The 17,411-nt window shown below is 44.9% G+C and overlaps 1 pseudogene; it reads right to left on the bottom strand.

Moving 5' to 3' along the window:
- Nucleotides 1–12,910: 12,910 nt before the first annotated feature.
- Nucleotides 12,911–15,640, bottom strand: LOC101526634 (annexin A2-like; annotated as a pseudogene).
- Between the last annotated feature and the right edge of the window lie 1,771 nt (nucleotides 15,641–17,411).

Here is a 17,411-nt window from a genome sequence, read left to right as displayed (position 1 = left end):
GTGCCTAGCCGAAACCGAAGGGATCTGTGGCATTGGAGGAAAGGGAAAATGAGTATTGCAAATAGCCTCTTCCACACACACCCAATCCACTTCTGCTGGTGACCATTGTTACACTCAGGGAGGTAGAACATGCTCTCCAACATTCACCATATTGCTAGTCATCAAAAACATTAGGACCCAGCACAATGCCTGGCACGAGTCCACATGCAGCAAATCCAGGCACTGGGGACAGAGGGACAACAGCCACAACTCCCCCCCACCCCCGATAATGGCCATGTGTGCTCGTGCCTGTGCTGTCCCAAAGTGGCTACAAAGTGTCCCTGGATGTGGAGGAAGGACAGTGGAAGACTTGGGAAGATGAGCAGGATGTTCTGGGAAAGCCTCATACAGAATTACATTTATCTGGGGCCTTGGGGAATATAAGGGCTTTTTGTTTTTAAATATATATGGAAAGGCAAATTCACAGAGAGGAGAGACAGATTTTCCATCTGCGGGTTCACTCCCCAAAACGACGCAACAGCTGGAGCTGAGCCAATCAGAAACCAGGATCCAGGAGCTTCTTCTGGGTCTCCCTTATGGGTGCAGGGTCCCAAGGCATTGAGTCATTCTCTGCTGCTTTCCCAAACCATAAGCTGGGAGATGGATGGGAAGTGGAGCAGCTGGGACTTAACTAATGTCCATATGGCATGCCAGCACAATAACACAGAGAATTCGCTTATTAAGCCACCGTGCTGGCTCCAAGAATACTTTCTTAGACTTGAGAAGATACAAACCAGAAATCAATTGCTAGGAGCACTCCTAGTTGGAGAGAAGAGGGTGTCGGAGAGAAGAGGGTGTTGACTCAATGAAATGTACAAATATGTTACAACAAATTTATTTGGGGAAAATGGGGTGCAGAATCCCTCCTCCCCACCAGTGGTAGGGAAAAACCTGCTTCGGTTTTGTGGAGGAGGGAAGAATAGAATACAGTGGTGATGCAGGACCACAAATTCCTGCTACAGAAATAAAAATAACCTCATAGAGAGTAGTCAGAACTCATGGAGACAGCTCCTAATGATGGCAATAAAAGTAATCACTCTGGAGCAGTGCTGTGGTCCATCAGGTTAAGAGGCACACCCCTTGTCCCCGTCCTCTGCCCCGAGGTGCTGGCATCCCATTTGGACACTAGTTTGAGTCCTGACTGTTCCATTTCCAATCAGGCTCCCTGCTAATGTGCCTAGGAAAGCAGAGGAAAATGTTCCAAGGCTTTGGACTCCCACCCCCACCCATGGGAGACCCCATTGGAATTCATGGCCTAGCTTTGACCAATGCAGCCATTTGAGGAGTGAACCAGTGGATGGAAGACCTCTGTCTCTTCCCTTCTCTATCTGGCTTCTATAACTCTGCCTTTCAAACAAATACATAAATCTTCTTAAAAAGGATAACCATAGTTATAAAGGTAGAAGCCATCACATGACAAAACTACATTTGGGTAGGGACATTTAGCCTGCTGGTTAAAATTCTGTGTTTGAGTTCAATTCCCACTTCCGGCTGCTGACTCCAGCTTCCTGCCAGTGCAGACCCTGGGAGGCAGCGATGACAACTCAAGAGTGTTGGATTGAATTCCCAGCTCCAGGCCTCAGCTCCCCCTCCCTGATTCAAGCATTTGAGGAGAGAACCGGCAAATGGTCTCTTACTCTCTGACTCTCCTTCGTCTTTCTCTTTAAGGAAGGCTTGCTGATACTAGTGAACTTGAATAGCCCATTTTGAAATCATGTCACTATGTCATCATCATGAAAATGCCATAAGTTTCACAGAACAAGTCATCTTAAACTGGTAAAACACATTGTTTCTCTTTTCCTTCATTTTAAACTAGTAAAATTTCTTGTTGTCCCGTGCTTCTAGATGGCCTCATGGTTTTTACTTTTCCTATCTTTTTACTTTCATTTGCTATCCCCCTTGAGTTTTATTCTTGGTTCTTACATTTTTTGGATTTTTCTGGTTTTGACTCCTACCAACCTACCAACTCCCTTGTCCATGGTCTCCTCTCCCTGAGTTCCTGGTAAGTTCCTGGTATAAAAGGCTGCAAGGTGTTACATGTTAGCCTAAGATACTGTGCGTCATTATGTGGACAGATCCTCAGACTGAATAGTGTCACTGCCACATCTGGCTGTGTGATTTTTGGATATTACTTAACCACTCTGTGCTTCAGTGGCCTCATTGTAAGATGGGGTAATGAGGATGCCTCCCTTACCAGGTTACTGAGAGTACTGTGTGATTGCCTAGCACTAGTGGCTGTCAACCACTGTTGCATTCTGATGGTAAAACAAATACGTTGTGTTTGTTGTAAATGTTTCCTTGGAATATTCACTAACACAACAACATGTGCTGAAGTGGAAAGTCCAGATATCAAAGTGAAAAGGTTTAGGTTTGTGGCTCAGCCTTGCCACATTCCAAATGTGAGACACATGTGGCTCCTGGTTTTCTCAGTTAGGGGAATGGGATAATTTCTCATTCATTCATTTAACTGAGATTTGTTGAGCACTGTTATTTCCATTTTCAAAATCTAGGTATTCAGTATTTTCCTTGCTTTAATCCCAAGGCGTCACTTTTGCAGTCTGAGTTGAGTGTCAAGGGTTCTCTCATGTGTCTTTCTCATGCAGAGGGACTGTGGATTTAGCATGCCTGTGGCTTAGGAGTCTCTTGAGGAATCTGGTGAACACTGAGGAGCCTTGGCCCACACTGTTTTACACTGAGACTAGATAGAGTTTGGACATGGCCTAGAGGCTGGTTGACCATTCATTTTCCAACCCACTCATGGGCTATCTAGGCCTCAAAAGTAAGTCACCGATTGGGAATGGTGCCACTAAAATTCTCCCTGAGAATCCAGAAACCTGTTGAACGGGATCATAATGACAGCTTCTCTTTCCAGACCCAATGTGTGAAACTCCAAAGTTGGCAGAAATGTCTACCAGTCAGTTGGTGACACTTGCTATGAGTGGTTAGACTGGCCAATGAAACTTTAAAATATAAAGCAGACACACTTACCGTAACCCTGTTCAAACATTCGCTATTACCCTATCGCACTTTCTGTACAACCCAAAACCCATTGTGTGGCCGCAGGAGGCCACCTCATCTGGCACCTGCTCAGATGCTCAGATGCTCAGATGATCAGCAAAATGAATGAAAACAGTAAGTGAATGACTGAGGAGAGTTGTAGGGAAATCTTCCCTCTTCTCTATTTGAGCATGATGCTTTTCTTTTTCTTTCTTTCTTTCTTTCTTTCTTTCTTTCTTTCTTTCTTTCTTTCTTTCTTTCTTCCTTCCTTCCTTCCTTCCTTCCTTCCTTCCTCCCTCCCTCCCTCCCTCCCTCCCTCCCTCCCTCCCTCCCTCCCTTCCTCCCTCCCTCCCTTCCTTCCTTCCTTCCTGTCTTTCATTCTTTCTTGGACAGAATGACAGAAGGGGACAGAGATATCTTCCTTTGCTATCTCACCCCCCCTTAGTGACCGTAATTGCTAGGTATGAGCCAGGCTGAAGCCAGGAGCACAGAACTCCATCCAGGTCTCTCACATGAATGGCAGGGGCCCAAGTACTTGTCTGTCTTTCCAGGTGTATCAGCAGGAAGATAGATTGGAGGGACAATACTTAGGACTCAATATGGGCTGCCAGCATTGCAGGCAGTGACTTTACCCATTGTGCCACAACACCTGACCAACTATCGTGATGTCATTGGCAGAAGCATCTAAGTCAGTTCTCTGTTACTGTAATAGAATGCCTAAGACTGGGCTATTTATAAAGAATAGAGATTTATTTTGACTCATGCATGTGGAGGCCAGGAAAATCCAAGAGCATGACTCTGGCATTTTCCTAGTTTCTAATGGAGGTTTCAGACTGCATCAGCTTATGGTGGAAAGCACAAGGGGAAATGGCCGTGCACAGAAGGGATAAAAAGGCAAAACTCCTGTGATAACTAGCCTAGATCCCTGATAAACGCCCTCACTGATCCTTCCTGGGGGTTCTGGATCCATGACCCCAACATTAGGCCCCACCTCCCAACACTGTCGTGTTGAGAAACAGAGCCTCAGTCCGAGCTTTGATGGGGACAAGCAGCAGCAGCAAGAATCACACAGAGAACTCCTGGATGAGCCTTAGCATCAGGGTGAGTTGGTATCGAGAAGAACCCAGAAGCTGGGGGTCACATTCACTGGGTGCAGCTCCCAGGTCTGCTGCTCTATGACTTCTGGTAAATTCTTTAAACTTTTAATTTCACCCTCCTTCTGAAATAAATAAAATAAAATTTGAAGAAGAATGGCTACCAGTCTTAGGAGCTTACTGTGAGCATTAACTAAGAAAATGCATATCAGCCATAAGCCCTCGCATGTGTGAGGTGCACATGTGTTTGTACGTACAGGCATGTGTGTGCACTCAAAAAAGCCAGGTAAACTACGCCCTCACTGAATGTTGCTTTAACAAGACCCACTTAATTGTGAGTGCTGCCTATTACTCATCATACTGGGAGAAGGAGCTCCAATGCAAATAGGATCTAGATGGTTCTTCCTAGAACTTTGGACAACTTTTGAAAGTCTCACAAAGGAGAACTTGAGGGACTTGGCTGATGACTTCATGGTTTCTCTGCTGCTCGTCTGTGGGTTAGTCCCATCTGTAAGACTCCATCCAAGCATTCCAACCAGTGGCTGAGTACCCCTCCTCCCCAGCAGGAGAGATGAAGAACCAGGAGATGTTGCAGGTTTCCAAGGGATCTGTTTGTCTGGAGAAGCCGAAATGAACTCTGTGTTCCAAATTTGTGACCACAGGTCACTCCATGGCTTAGATCATGAGATCTGGCCCTGAACAATAGTTCTTTTATGGAGAGAAAAAATTTAATCCAAAGAGAAAACCTCTATTGTTTTGCAAAATATCTAGAAGAAACTAACTATAAACTTGATTTATCTGTACGCTTATTTTTTCAAAAAGAAAAATGAAAAATTTCTCAAAAAGACCCTTTCATACAAAAGAGATTGAAATGTTATATATTCTTTTTGTTTGTTTCAGATTTTTAAAAAATGTTTAGCATTGTTTGCATAGTTGAAAAGAATGCACGCCCATGTGGGTTTCCAGTTAGGGTGGGAAGGGTCAAGGTGTGGAGGAAGGTGATGGGATAAAGGTTTCAATTTCTTTTCCCCCATGTCTGCAGGAAGGGAAAAGGAAAGGGCCGCTCCTTGCTACCAAACTGCATCAGCACCTAGGGATGGAAGGATGACACCTTTGATGACACCTTAGAGACCCCGGTGTGGGGAAGAGTGTTCTGAAGATGTTACTTGAGTGGTTTTGATAGTTTGAGTTATCGTCGGCTTTGTTGCACCAGGGTTGAGAAAATCTTTCCAAGATCTGTTGGCTGAGATGGCCTGCCTCTAGTCTCAGCATTTATCAGCAGATGCTATAGCCTGGCTCAGTCCGGCCCAATCCCAGTCTTAATTGCAGATGCAGCAACCTAGCCCAGCCTGGTCCACCTCCCAGCCCCCATGTGAACTATGAACTGGCAGGTGTTGTGGTCCAATTCAGCTGTCTCTTTACTCTCAGTTGTGCCAGTATGTGCTGTGGACTGGCCCAGCGTGGTCCACCACCAGACCTAGCTCCCACATATGCCAATACATGTGGTAGCCAGCCTGACCTGGCCTGCCCCTAGACACAGCCCACACAAATGCTGACTGGTGCTGCAGACTTTCTTGGCCTGGGATGCTCCCAACCCCAGCTATATTGTGCTCCCCAGTGGGAGCTGTGGCCTAACAAGAGAGTTCCCCAAGTCCTCCTACTAGGCCCAGGATCTCACATGTACAGGTTCTCACATGCCACTGCTTCCTTGCATGGTCTGTCATCAGTCCTGGTTTTTGCATATGTTGGTGGGTGGTGAAGCCTGGCCCAACTCAACCTCCTCCAAGCCCCAGCTCCCATGAGTGTCAGGTGGATTCCTGTCATGTAAGCTCTGTGGTCCAGCCTGGCTAAGCCTGTCACCACCCTCAGCTCACCAAGCAAATCACAGGTGCTACAGTCCCACAGAGGTGAGCCCACAAGTCCCCTATAGAACCTGTCCACAGATGCAGTTCTCTCATGTTCTGGTGGGTGCTGCAACGCAGCCTGATGTGGCACACCCCTTTCCCTGACACTCACAGGCATATACTGCCCATCCCCAAATTTTGTGTACACTAGCAGGTGACAGTGATGCTATTTAGCCCAGCACAGGTCTCCCATGAGGACAGGTGCTTTGGCCTGACCCAGACATCCTCTCTCCTCTAAACCACTTTATCTCAGCACCCCTCACTTACGTGAGAATATAGTAGCTGGGTCCATGAAAGCTCCCAGAAGTCATTCCTCCTATGTCAAACATGCCGTCAGCCATTTCCATTCCAGTATTTCTCCAGACCCCATTCTGCAGGCAGTCTGCAGTCTGCCTGAGGGTCTGGGGGCTGGGGTGGCATGTCCTGACCTAGTGGTTCTTGTCCTCCCCATATATCTTGTTTTAAAAAAAGATTACAATGGGCAACTATACTTGTACACTGCTATAATTAACACAGAGTTGGCATTAACCAGGCCCAGAATGTCTTCCAGTCTTGATTGTTTTTCTCCCAGCAGTGTAACACTTGCCTAGGTACAAGGCAGCGTAGGCAGCTGCCTACAGCTGGGGTTCTTACATATTTCTCTTTCTTTTTTTACTGTACTATTGACATGTTGAGAAAGACCCCATTGGTTTTCAGACTTATATCTGTGTTAAAGGAAGGACTGTAAGACCTGTGTTTGGGTGATCCTTGAAAGCTTTAAGAGAAAATGGGATTTCAAATCCAATCTATTTCCCAACTGTCCACTTGACAAAAGTACAAGCTGAAAGAAGGCAAAAAAAAAAAAAAAAGCTAGGAAAAATGATAGCTATTGAGTTTTCAAAAGAATGTTCCTTTTTAACAACTGTTCTTGAGAAAGGATCTACAATATATCTGTTTTGTTTTGTTTTTTTTAAAGCAAAGCTCTGAGACCTGCTTTCTGGTTTGATGTAGGAGCAGTTTAAACCAGAACCAGAAAATGCAGTGGTATCAGTTTTTGCAATGTGTTCGTACCTGAAACTTCTATACTCTTATTTTGTTCATAGGGTGTTCTCTTTCAAGCACAAAACCAGAGTTGGCTTTTAAAAATTTTACATGCTTGAATATAGCAAGGAGATACACACACACACACACACACACACACACACACACACACACACAGTGAGTACCTATCTGCTGGTCCGTGCCCCAAATGCTTGCAAATGCCACGGCTGGGTTGGGTCAAAACTAGGAGCCAGAAACTCCATCCAGGTGGCTCAGGTGAGTAATAGGAACTCAATTACTTGAGTCATCAAAACTACCTCCCAGGGTCTGCATTGGCAAAAAGCAGGAGTCAGGAGCCAGGGTTGGGTAACAAATCCAGGTATTCTCATGTGGGATGTAGGCATTTTGACCATTGTGTTAACTATTAGGCTAAATGTCCATCTCATGGACTGATGTTTTTAAATTGCTTCTCTGGTTATCATAGCCTTGAATTTTAATCCCTTTTAGGTTCCAAAAGTCATGCATTTTCTTTTATATCATATCTCTCTCTTGTTGGGTACAAAACTAAAAAACATTTTTTTTTTTGGTGAAAATATGATTAATGTTGCTTTTGCATCTGGAAGAGGAAATTCAAAACAAATGGCCAAAATGAATCCCCTTAAAGTGCTTGAAATTGGCTGGGAGGCATTTTCAGGATCTTTACAGAAATTTTCATTTACTTCTTTTCCTCTTTGAGTGTTTTTGAACTTCCTTAACACAGAGATGTTTGAGATTGGAGATAATGTATCTTTTTCACTCTATTTGCTTTGATATTTACTTGTGTTACAGCCATCAAAACATCTTGTTCTTGCTGTTTGTCTTGCACACAGGTAAACTTGACCGGCATCAAGGTATAAATAAACCGCAGTGGGTAGGTCTGAGTGTCCTACCACTTAGAAATTGCTTTTATCGTGTTCCAGCACTAAACAAGGAAACAAATTAGAACACAGTCCATTAGTATGTTGAATATGGCTAATTTGTACCAGGCTATGAGTATGAATGAGAGGAGTCTAAAATCCTCACTGTGCTTCTGCCTAGCTATGTCACCTTGAGCAAGGTCTCTCAACTACCTCCTAATGGGGGTGGAAATAGTGATGCCCCTGCAGAGGGTTACTATGAGCTGTGAACGAATAATACACGCAAAGCACAGAGTACAAGGTCAGCAGGCATGAGCTTTTCTGATCGTGTTCTTAAGGAACCCTTCTGGCCCCTGACCACTCAAGTTGGAAGTAGGAAGATCAAGGGCCAGGCACGATTGTCTGCTAAAGCCCAAAGCCTGGTGATTGAGTCCCGAGGAGTCTGCTGTACTGAGGATGTTTTTGTATGAGCCTGGAGCATTTGCCACCTTTTGTATCTTTCTGTTTTGGGAAGGGCCTAGAGAAAAGTAAGTCTTGCCTCTCCTTAACTCACAGACCTACTAAAAAATTGCAGGAGAGAACCTGGGCTCAAGGCCTTTGAACAAAACGATTCCACACAGGTATCACGAGCCCTGGAGTGCATGTTCAGACACACACACACACACACACACACACACACACACACACACACACACACGGGTGTAATGAGCCACAGGATGCAAGTTCAGACACACACACACACACACACACACACAGTCATTCTGCTTGAGTGAGGACGAGGACAGGAGACCAAACTCCAAGGTGTTCCCAACACCCTAGCTAGGGACATTTGAGCACCTCCTTTCCCAGTGTTTTTCACAAACTTAATTTGTATTGAAGAACTCTGGAGACAGATCCACTTGAGGGTGTCGCTGGCTTTCCCATTTACCAGATATGTGACCTTGAGCAAACCCTGTTCATCCTTTGGGCACAGCATCAGTACCTCTCAGTGGTCACAGTGAAGATAGAAAGAGATGGTGCATCTGGCACACTTTGCATGGTGCTTGGAGTATTAAACCCAATGATGATGGTGGGAAAGGCACGGAACTTACTGATTTCCTTCTCATCTCTGCTCACCCTTAACCCACAGTTATTCATCTGTCTTCTGAGTTGCTGCTGCCAGTAATGGCTTGTGTGAGCATTCTCCCCAGATAGGCTGTTCTGTTTTCTGATTAAGTCAAGATGAAACTATTGCTCTGGTGAACTGACTGCCTTGGTTTCCTATCTAGCTTCTGCTCCATAAATCACATCACTTGTTAAAAGACAGAGGGTATCAAACTTGTCTTTCTACGTTTTCTTTTCCAATTCAAAGTAACAAATTTTCTCATCATCCTGAATAATCATGTTGGTAGGACAGGCCAATTAGACAAAATTTGACAATCGTTTTCAAAAATCATTAGGCTTGTCCAAATTCTGTTCTGTATTCTGTCTGGGCCCTCTACACACAGGACCCATCTGAGAATGTGCAGCTACAAGAGCCCAGCTCAGGTAATCAGCCTGAATGCTCCAACCTCCACCCAAGCAGCTGCCACTTATCTTCAGGAAATCCAGAGCAGATTTCATTAGAAAAGAGCTTCCACGGCTCAAATATTGTGCTTTTGTATATCAAGTCTTTTGTAGGCTTAGGCCGGAAATATCTTTCTAGACTGGAAAAAACACTTTAACCATTTGTAGTGAGTCAGAAGAGTCCAGAGGAACAACAGGAAATAGAAAGGGAAAATAGAGGTACCTAGAGACAGACAAGGCATATCTAAGTAGGGAAATGCATTTTTATGTTTTTGAATGTGATGTAAGTGTAACATAACCACGAAGTCTGAGTTAACCACCGTTGGCTTCTTGAGAATAGGAAATGGGCTTTGAACTTAGTTTTGTATATAATGAGGGTGTGTTCATGTAGAGTTCAGGTGTGGTTGGATCCAGAAGCTCCAAAAGTGATCAGCTGGCTTCCTTCCTGACAGCTCTAGGTTGTGTTTTTCTCTGTTGGTGCTGTATTCACACAGGATTTTATGGTTCCTGGCTAGTGACCCTAGTGGTAGGGGATAGGAGATTAAAAAGCATTTTCTTTTCAAATACTACTGGGAACAGTCCCAGGCATGATTCTCACTGGCCAGACATAGGACAGGTGCCCATCTGTCAGTCAATCATTGCAGCTGTGAAAATTAAGTATTCTCTTGGCCTATTTCTGGGTCACATGTTGATTCTCTCCTGGAGCAAGGGTCAAGCAGTGGATCCTACATGCTTTGCATAGACCTGAGTATGAGGGAGGGAATCTGCATTCGGTTTCCTAGAAGCAAAAACAGTTGATACATAGACCCCCTAAGGCTGCCCTCTCATTTCTCCCCTCCTGCTCGCCTCAAGATATTCCTTTAAGAGTGGAGAGCTATAAAAAAAAAAGAAGGACTCATGAAAAAATATTGGAACTACAAATGAACATTTTTTTCTGAAAGATAATTGGACAATGTAGGAGGTGATTTAAAGTTTGCAGAAATGGAATAAAAAGACAAATACTCTAAAAAAAAAAAAAAAAGAGTGGAGAGCGATTTACTCATTGACCCTTCTGAATGCTTCAGGAGGACTCCATAATAGCGAATTACTGGGAGGAATTGCTGCGAAATTAGGCATCAGTAAAGCTAGTGTGAAAAATTGGGGAATATTGCAAATCTCTAGAAGGATTCCATTCACACAGTGGTTTATGAATATGGTTCATTCAGCAAATGCAATACAGAGTTCAAATCACAGATTTTAACCCAAATGCCTGTTGTGTATCAATTGACTACACAATTATAGTATTTCAAATTCAAATAATGCTTAAGGTTGTTTCTGAGTTTTTAAAAATGATTCCAGGTTCTGGCTGCTTTTTTTTTTTTCTTCAAATTAATTGAACCACAGCCAGTCCCATTTGCTTTAAATAGATGAAAGTAAAATCTGCTCTACTGCTAGTATTGTTGTTATTACTTATACTCACTGCACCATTTTTAACTGCCTACTCACTTCTCAATGATTTATAATCTGACTTCTATAACCACCATATTCTTGAAACTTCTACCTAGGAAATTGCCAATCTTAATTTTCCGTGTGCTCTGTAGATACTGAGGTTTTAACAATTTCTGTCTGCTCTTAAAGTCCAAACCCCAAGGGGATGCCTTCCAAATACCTCATAAAGCCAAGAAACTAGCAAGTACATTCTGGGACCAGCATTATGGTAAAGCAGGTTAAGCCACTACATTGGATGGTAGCCCAAGTACCTAGGCCCCACCCATGTAGAAGACCCAGATGTAGTTTCAGACTCTTGGTTTCAGCTGGCCAATCCGCAACTGTTAGAGCATGTGAGGAGCAAACCATAGGATGGAAGGATTTTCTCTCTGCCCTTCCCTCTCTTTCCTACTCTGCCTTTTGAATAAATAATGTTTTCAAAGGAAAGAAAGAAAGCCAGTCCATCTTCTAGGGATCCCATTTTGAGCTCTCACTAGTACCAACTATGGAAACCCACATGGTGTTTGAGGTTCTGGTCCATGGTTGTAATGATAGCTTTGCAGAACAAGAAGCGATGAAATCAACATCTCAGAACTATCAAGATCACTCAAGCAATACCCTGGGAACAACCCTCACTGCTTTTCTCTTTCCATCAGATTTGATGCTACAGCCTAGTCCTGCCCAGGCTGCCCCCATCCCAGGCTGTCATGCAAACTCTTAGTTGTGATAGCCTAGCCCAGCATGACCCACACCCCATTCTAGATCCTCTACATGCTAGTGTACTATGGTTTGGCCCAAACTTGGCAGGCCTGGCCCACTCCCAGCCTTGACTCAAGTACTCAGCAGCGGAGGTACAGTCCAGTAGGGGAGTTCCCCAAGTTCCCCTACCAGACCCACTTCCAGACCTGGATCTCTTGCATGTCAGTGGGTGCTAGGCCCCTACCCAGCAGAGTCTGCCTTCCAGTCTTTGTGTATACTGGTGGATATTGCGGCCTGGCCCACACCAAACCCAATTCGTGGGTGTACCTGTGGGTGCTGCAGCTTGGATCAGCCCAGCCTCCTCCCAAACCCAGTTCCAGTGAATTCCGTGGTCATGCCAAGTTCAGCCCAGTACCACCCCTTGCTCTTGAGCAAACCAGCAGGTATTGCAGGCCCACAGAGGTGAGCCCACAAATCCCTCACAGAATCTGCTCCCCAACCCATTCTCTAGTGTGCTGATTAGCATCATGGCCCAACCCAATATGGCCCATTCCCTGTCCTGACACTCACTGGCAGGTAATGTGGCCTAGCCCTGCCAGGCAGGCCCTCCAAGCCTAGCTGCACTGGTATGCAGTGACCGATGCTAACTAGTCCAGCTCATGTCTCCTACACTGGTGGATGCATTGTTCTGACCCAGAAAGGTCGTCTGGTTTCCCTCCCCCAAACCATCTGGTCTCAGCCCCCTCATTTACCTACAAGTGCAGTGGCCTGATCTGCCGCTTAAAAGAAGAAACAGCAGCAGCAACTATACTGGCATACTGGTACAGTTCACACAAATTTGGCATTAACCAGGCCCAGAATGCCCACCAGCTGTTGGCTGCTTTGTCCCAGCAGTGTATCAGGTACATCTTGTAGCACCTTCTCTGGCTCACTCATTTGCCAGCTCCTTTTGGGGCAAAGCTGTGTTGTATTTATCTAGCCTTTACAATGCTAATTATTATATCCTGGATAAAACAGATGCTCACAGAGCACTTACTAAATTTATTTCCTAGTGAAAGACCAAAATATAACAAATATGTCAAATGAAAGGGCAATCTGTTAGGGAGCAAGAGTCTTCAAATACAGTAGCAGACTGGAATTTTAGAATAAAAAAGAAACTTCATATTGGATACAAGGAGGAGAGAACAAAAAGGGGGAGGGGTAGTTGTCCTTAGACCACTGCATCTGAGGACCCTTCCTAACACCAAGGTCATTGTCTTTCCCCATGGTCCTGGGAACGTGCCCCTTCCGTTCTGGGCAGTTTCTCATTGTACTTGATCAGGAACACGCCTTTACAGAAACAAGGCTAAAACGTTTCATTTCAAATCTGGGACATGCTGAACTCACAAGGGCCGAGTGATTAGGAGCCAAATAATAACCTAGCACTTGCTGTACAGGGAATTTTAGATAGAAGAAGAATACTCTGTAATACCTTGAGATGCTTTTCCACTCAGTACTGAGTGATCCCAGAGGAGATTAACAATACCACCAAGATTGCTTTGTTTCAGAAACCAACCCAATGTCATTGGTTTAATGTAGAACACATGGGTTTAGCATTGTTCTGAAACTTACTACATTACCACAAAATCTAAGAGCAGTGGCTGTGCATGGGCTTATCAATGGGTTGTTTTTTTAATATACTTATAAATTAAAAAAAATAATACAGAATAACTGAATGGAATTTATTCCCCTTTGGATATGTCACATTTTAAAAAGCAGAATTTCAGAACTATTCAAAGAGACTTATCTCAGCCTTTCCAACTTCACATCGATGGTAAAGAGAATGTTTATATTTTGTGAGCATGGTGCAGCATCAGAAGACGCTAAACTAACTCCTCCAAACTGTAGCTATACATATTGAGGAATGTTAGTGTTCTTCAGCCAAAGACCATCAGGAGTGGCTAGTGTTCTGGTGTAGTGGGTTATAAACCTGCGCCTGGCATCTCATAAGAATGCCAGTTCCAGTCCCGGCTGCTCTACTTCTAAGATCATTTCCGTGCTGTTGTGCCTGGGAAATCAGTAGACGATGGGCCAGGCCCTCGGCACCTGGAATTTATATGTAGGACCTGTATGGAGTTCCAGGCTCCTATAGCCATTGGAGAAGAAAGCTAATGAATGAAAGATTTCTGTCTCCCTTTCTCTCTGTAGTTCTGCCTTATAATATATCTTGGAGGCGAGGGGAAGAATCAGTCTGTGGTTAAACAAGTATAACTAGGAGTGTAGAATGTAGGCAAGAGTGTGGCAGAGAATCCCAGAGTTTACTCCTTGAGCTTATTTTTCAGAGGCTGTTCCAGGAAAGCCGTCCACCACCACAGACAGGGGAAGCTGCAAGAATTCCAAGTCACAATTATGTGAACACACAAGTCATGAAGGTGTCTGTTGCTGAAGTATTGCTCCAGAGCCTTGCTGTTCAGCCTTTTCTGTGTTCCAGACACCTCCCTAACCCTTGTTACAAAAGCCCTGACAGGCTGCTTCTCAGGCAGGCAGTTTCTTTGGGGAACTACACCTTCCCTCTGTCTCCTCTGCTTATGAGTAGCTCTCACTTGGAGCTTACTTGGTGACAAACCAAGTGAACAGACTCCTTGTGCCTGCTCATACAAGCTAACTGTATTACTCACTGCAGAGCAAGGGGAAATGTACCGTAGTGATCCATCAAGCATCTCAGGAAGAGACTGTTAGAAGGCACCTGTTATAGGCCTGGGGCACTGTTTGAGTAATCAAAGGCCCACTCTTGATTGGGTGCTGTTAGAATGGAAGAAGGTGGGACTTGGAGCTGTGGCTCCGCCAGTTTGAGTCCTGCTATTCCACTTCTGATCCAGCTGTTTGCTAATGTGTCTGGGAAAGCAGTGAAAGATGGCACAAGTACCAGGGCCTCTGGCACTATGTGGGAAACCTAGATAGAATTCCTGGCCCCTGCCCTTCCTGGAGTTGTACAGCCAATTGGCAAAATACAGGGGCATGTTCTGAATGCAGAACACCAGGTTCAGAAAAGCATTTTCCAGATCTCCTTTGACCTCCTTCTCGATGCTCTCCAGCATGTTCTAAGGGCTGTAGTTCTTGTTTCTATCAAACACTTTCTAGAGATGGCACCCTCTGGCATGATGCTGATCAACATGGGGATGTCAATTCCTTTCCTCTTCACTCCAGCATCAAAGAGATCCTGGGCATCTTGATCAGTCAGCTCATAATCAATGACAGAACCATCTTCTGCTCTTCTATCGTTTGTGAGAGCCACCATCAGCTTGCAAAAGTCCCCAAAGATGTCCTAGATGTCCTTCTCAAGGTCAGTCTTGTACATTTCCTTGTAAACCCTGTTAATTTCCTGCAGATCCTGGTTGGTCCTTGATCAGATGAGCTCAGTGAGTGAGTCCCCTAAGTTCCCAGCCCATTCATAGAGCTCTTCGGTTTGGGGGGCATCATACTGAGCAGGTGTCTTCAATAGGCCCCCAAATCACCAGGTGGCCTGATAAGGCTGACTTTAGGATCATGGCAAGCTCCTTATTGGTCCTCCCCTGGTAAGCAAAGGCAGTATTGTGGCTTTGGACAGCATGCTGATGATGGTGACCCCATCCACATCTTTGGTCTTGATGGCTGTCTAAACATTCAGAGCATCCTGCTCAGTGTCAAAGTTGGTGTAGTCTTTGACTGATTCATATGCACTTGGAGGTGTGGAGTGGTCACCCTCCAAGCTCAGCTTGCACAGGATTTCATGAATAATAGACATTTTGCAAGAAGGTGGGAGGACCCCAAACGATAGCCTAGCAGCTAAAGCCCTTGCCTTGAACACCCCGGGACTGGTGCTGGTTCTAATCCCAGTGGCCCCACTTTCCATCCATCTCCCTGCTTGTGGCCTGGGAAAGCAGTCGAGGACGGCCCAATGCCTTGGGACCCTGCATCTGTGTGGGAGACCTGGAAGAAGCTCCTGGCTCTTGGCTTCAGATTGGCTCAGCTTCAGCCCATTGCAACTGCTTGGGGGGCGGGGGTGAACTATCAGATGGAAGATCTTCCTCTCTGTCTCTGCTCCTCTCTGCATATCTGACTTTGCAATAAAAATAAGTAAATCTTAAAGTAAAAGAAGGTAGGAGATCTGGAAGAAGCTCCTGGCTCCTGGCTTCAGATCAGTTTAGCTCCCTTCCCATTAAATCTTATCTCTATGAAAGCTGGCATGAGCAGGGATGAAGCTGTACATGGTATAGTAGCTAAGAAAGGGATGTCTGATATTCTGCCTGCCGTACAATGATTTTGTTTTATCTTTGTGATGTTGATGTCCTATGAGTCAAACCCCCTCCAGAATTCATGTTGGAATTTTTTTTTTAAAGATTTATTTTATTTTTATTAGAAAGATATACTGAGAGGAGGAGAGATAGAGAGGAAGTGGAGCTGCCGGGATTAGAACCAGCAGCCATATGGGATCAAGGCGAGGACCTTAGCCACTAGGCCACACTGCCGAGCCCATCATGTTGGAATTTAATTGCCATCGTGATGGTATTAAGCACTGGGCGCATTTAAGAGGCGACTGGGTTAAGAGGGAGTGGATGAGTTACCTGGGGAACAGGTTTCTGATTGTACTTCTGTTTCCTCTGCTCTTGCTGGGCTTTCTACCATGTAGTGATGCAGCTCAGAGACCTTCTCCAAGACCCCAAGGTCTTGGACTTGTGCTTACCGGCCTTGGGAATAAGTCAAATACACTTGTGTTATAATAACTCTCCCAGTCTATGTATTCAATTATAGCAGCAGAAAACAGACTAAAGCAGTGTTGTATAGGAGAACAATATGGTCCAGCTCTGTGCACAAGACCCGCGTGGGATGTTAAAGGCTTTCTCGGCATTAGGTTACATTGAGTGCTCTACATACTTTATTTCCTGTATCCTGGAGACTCAGCTAGGCAGATATGCTGAGTCCCATTTTGCAAGCATTAAAACAGAGACTTGAAGAGACCATTGTCAGCAGTGAGTCAACAGCACAGAGTCAGAAGTGATGCGTTCACATACTGGTAACCAATGACACATCAGATAAACAGGTGCCTTAGAACTGGGAGAGGACAGAGGATGCCTATGTATGGAAAAAACAAGCTGGATACAGAATCCTGACATTGGCTTTTTATTCTTCTGGCTGTTCAGTCTCTGGGACCTTCAATACCTCTTGGAACAGCCACTTGGCATCCTCTGTCCTCCCAGGTCCCCAACCCTCAGGGCTCGTGCTACAGTCAGATCCATCCACAAAGTGTTCGACCACTGTCACTCGTCTGACTATGCTTTGGCACCTGCCATTTCTCACGTGGTCCATCTCCAGAAAGTGAAATTTGGAAATTACCCTCATCACAGCATCCAAATGGCCACTGTCCCCATCTTACGTCTGCCAACCTCTTCTGCCTTTTCACCTGTCCATCAGCTCCTCCCATCTTCCAAGCCTGTGGCACCCTCATGGCCTCATTTTCCTTTCCTGCCTTCTATCATGTGGCCAATCATGAATCACTGAATCCCTAAATATTGTCCCTTCCTTGACCCGGCCATTCTCTGCTCCAACTTAATCATTTTGATTTAGAACTCTGGCCCGGTTCCAGGCATTGTTCTTAGCCCTCTTTGAAGATTAACACAATAATTCCCTGTAAGCTCAACACTAATAAATCCTTATTTTACAAATGAGGAAATTGAGGCAGAGAGTAGTTACATAACTTGTCTGCTGTCAAACAGTGGGAAGTGGGATGGGGG

Source organism: Ochotona princeps, chromosome 15 (assembly GCF_030435755.1).
Source record: "Ochotona princeps isolate mOchPri1 chromosome 15, mOchPri1.hap1, whole genome shotgun sequence".
Lineage (NCBI taxonomy): Eukaryota > Metazoa > Chordata > Mammalia > Lagomorpha > Ochotonidae > Ochotona > Ochotona princeps.
The sequence above is the reverse complement of the archived record's forward strand: the minus strand, read 5'-3'. Positions and strand labels throughout refer to the sequence as shown.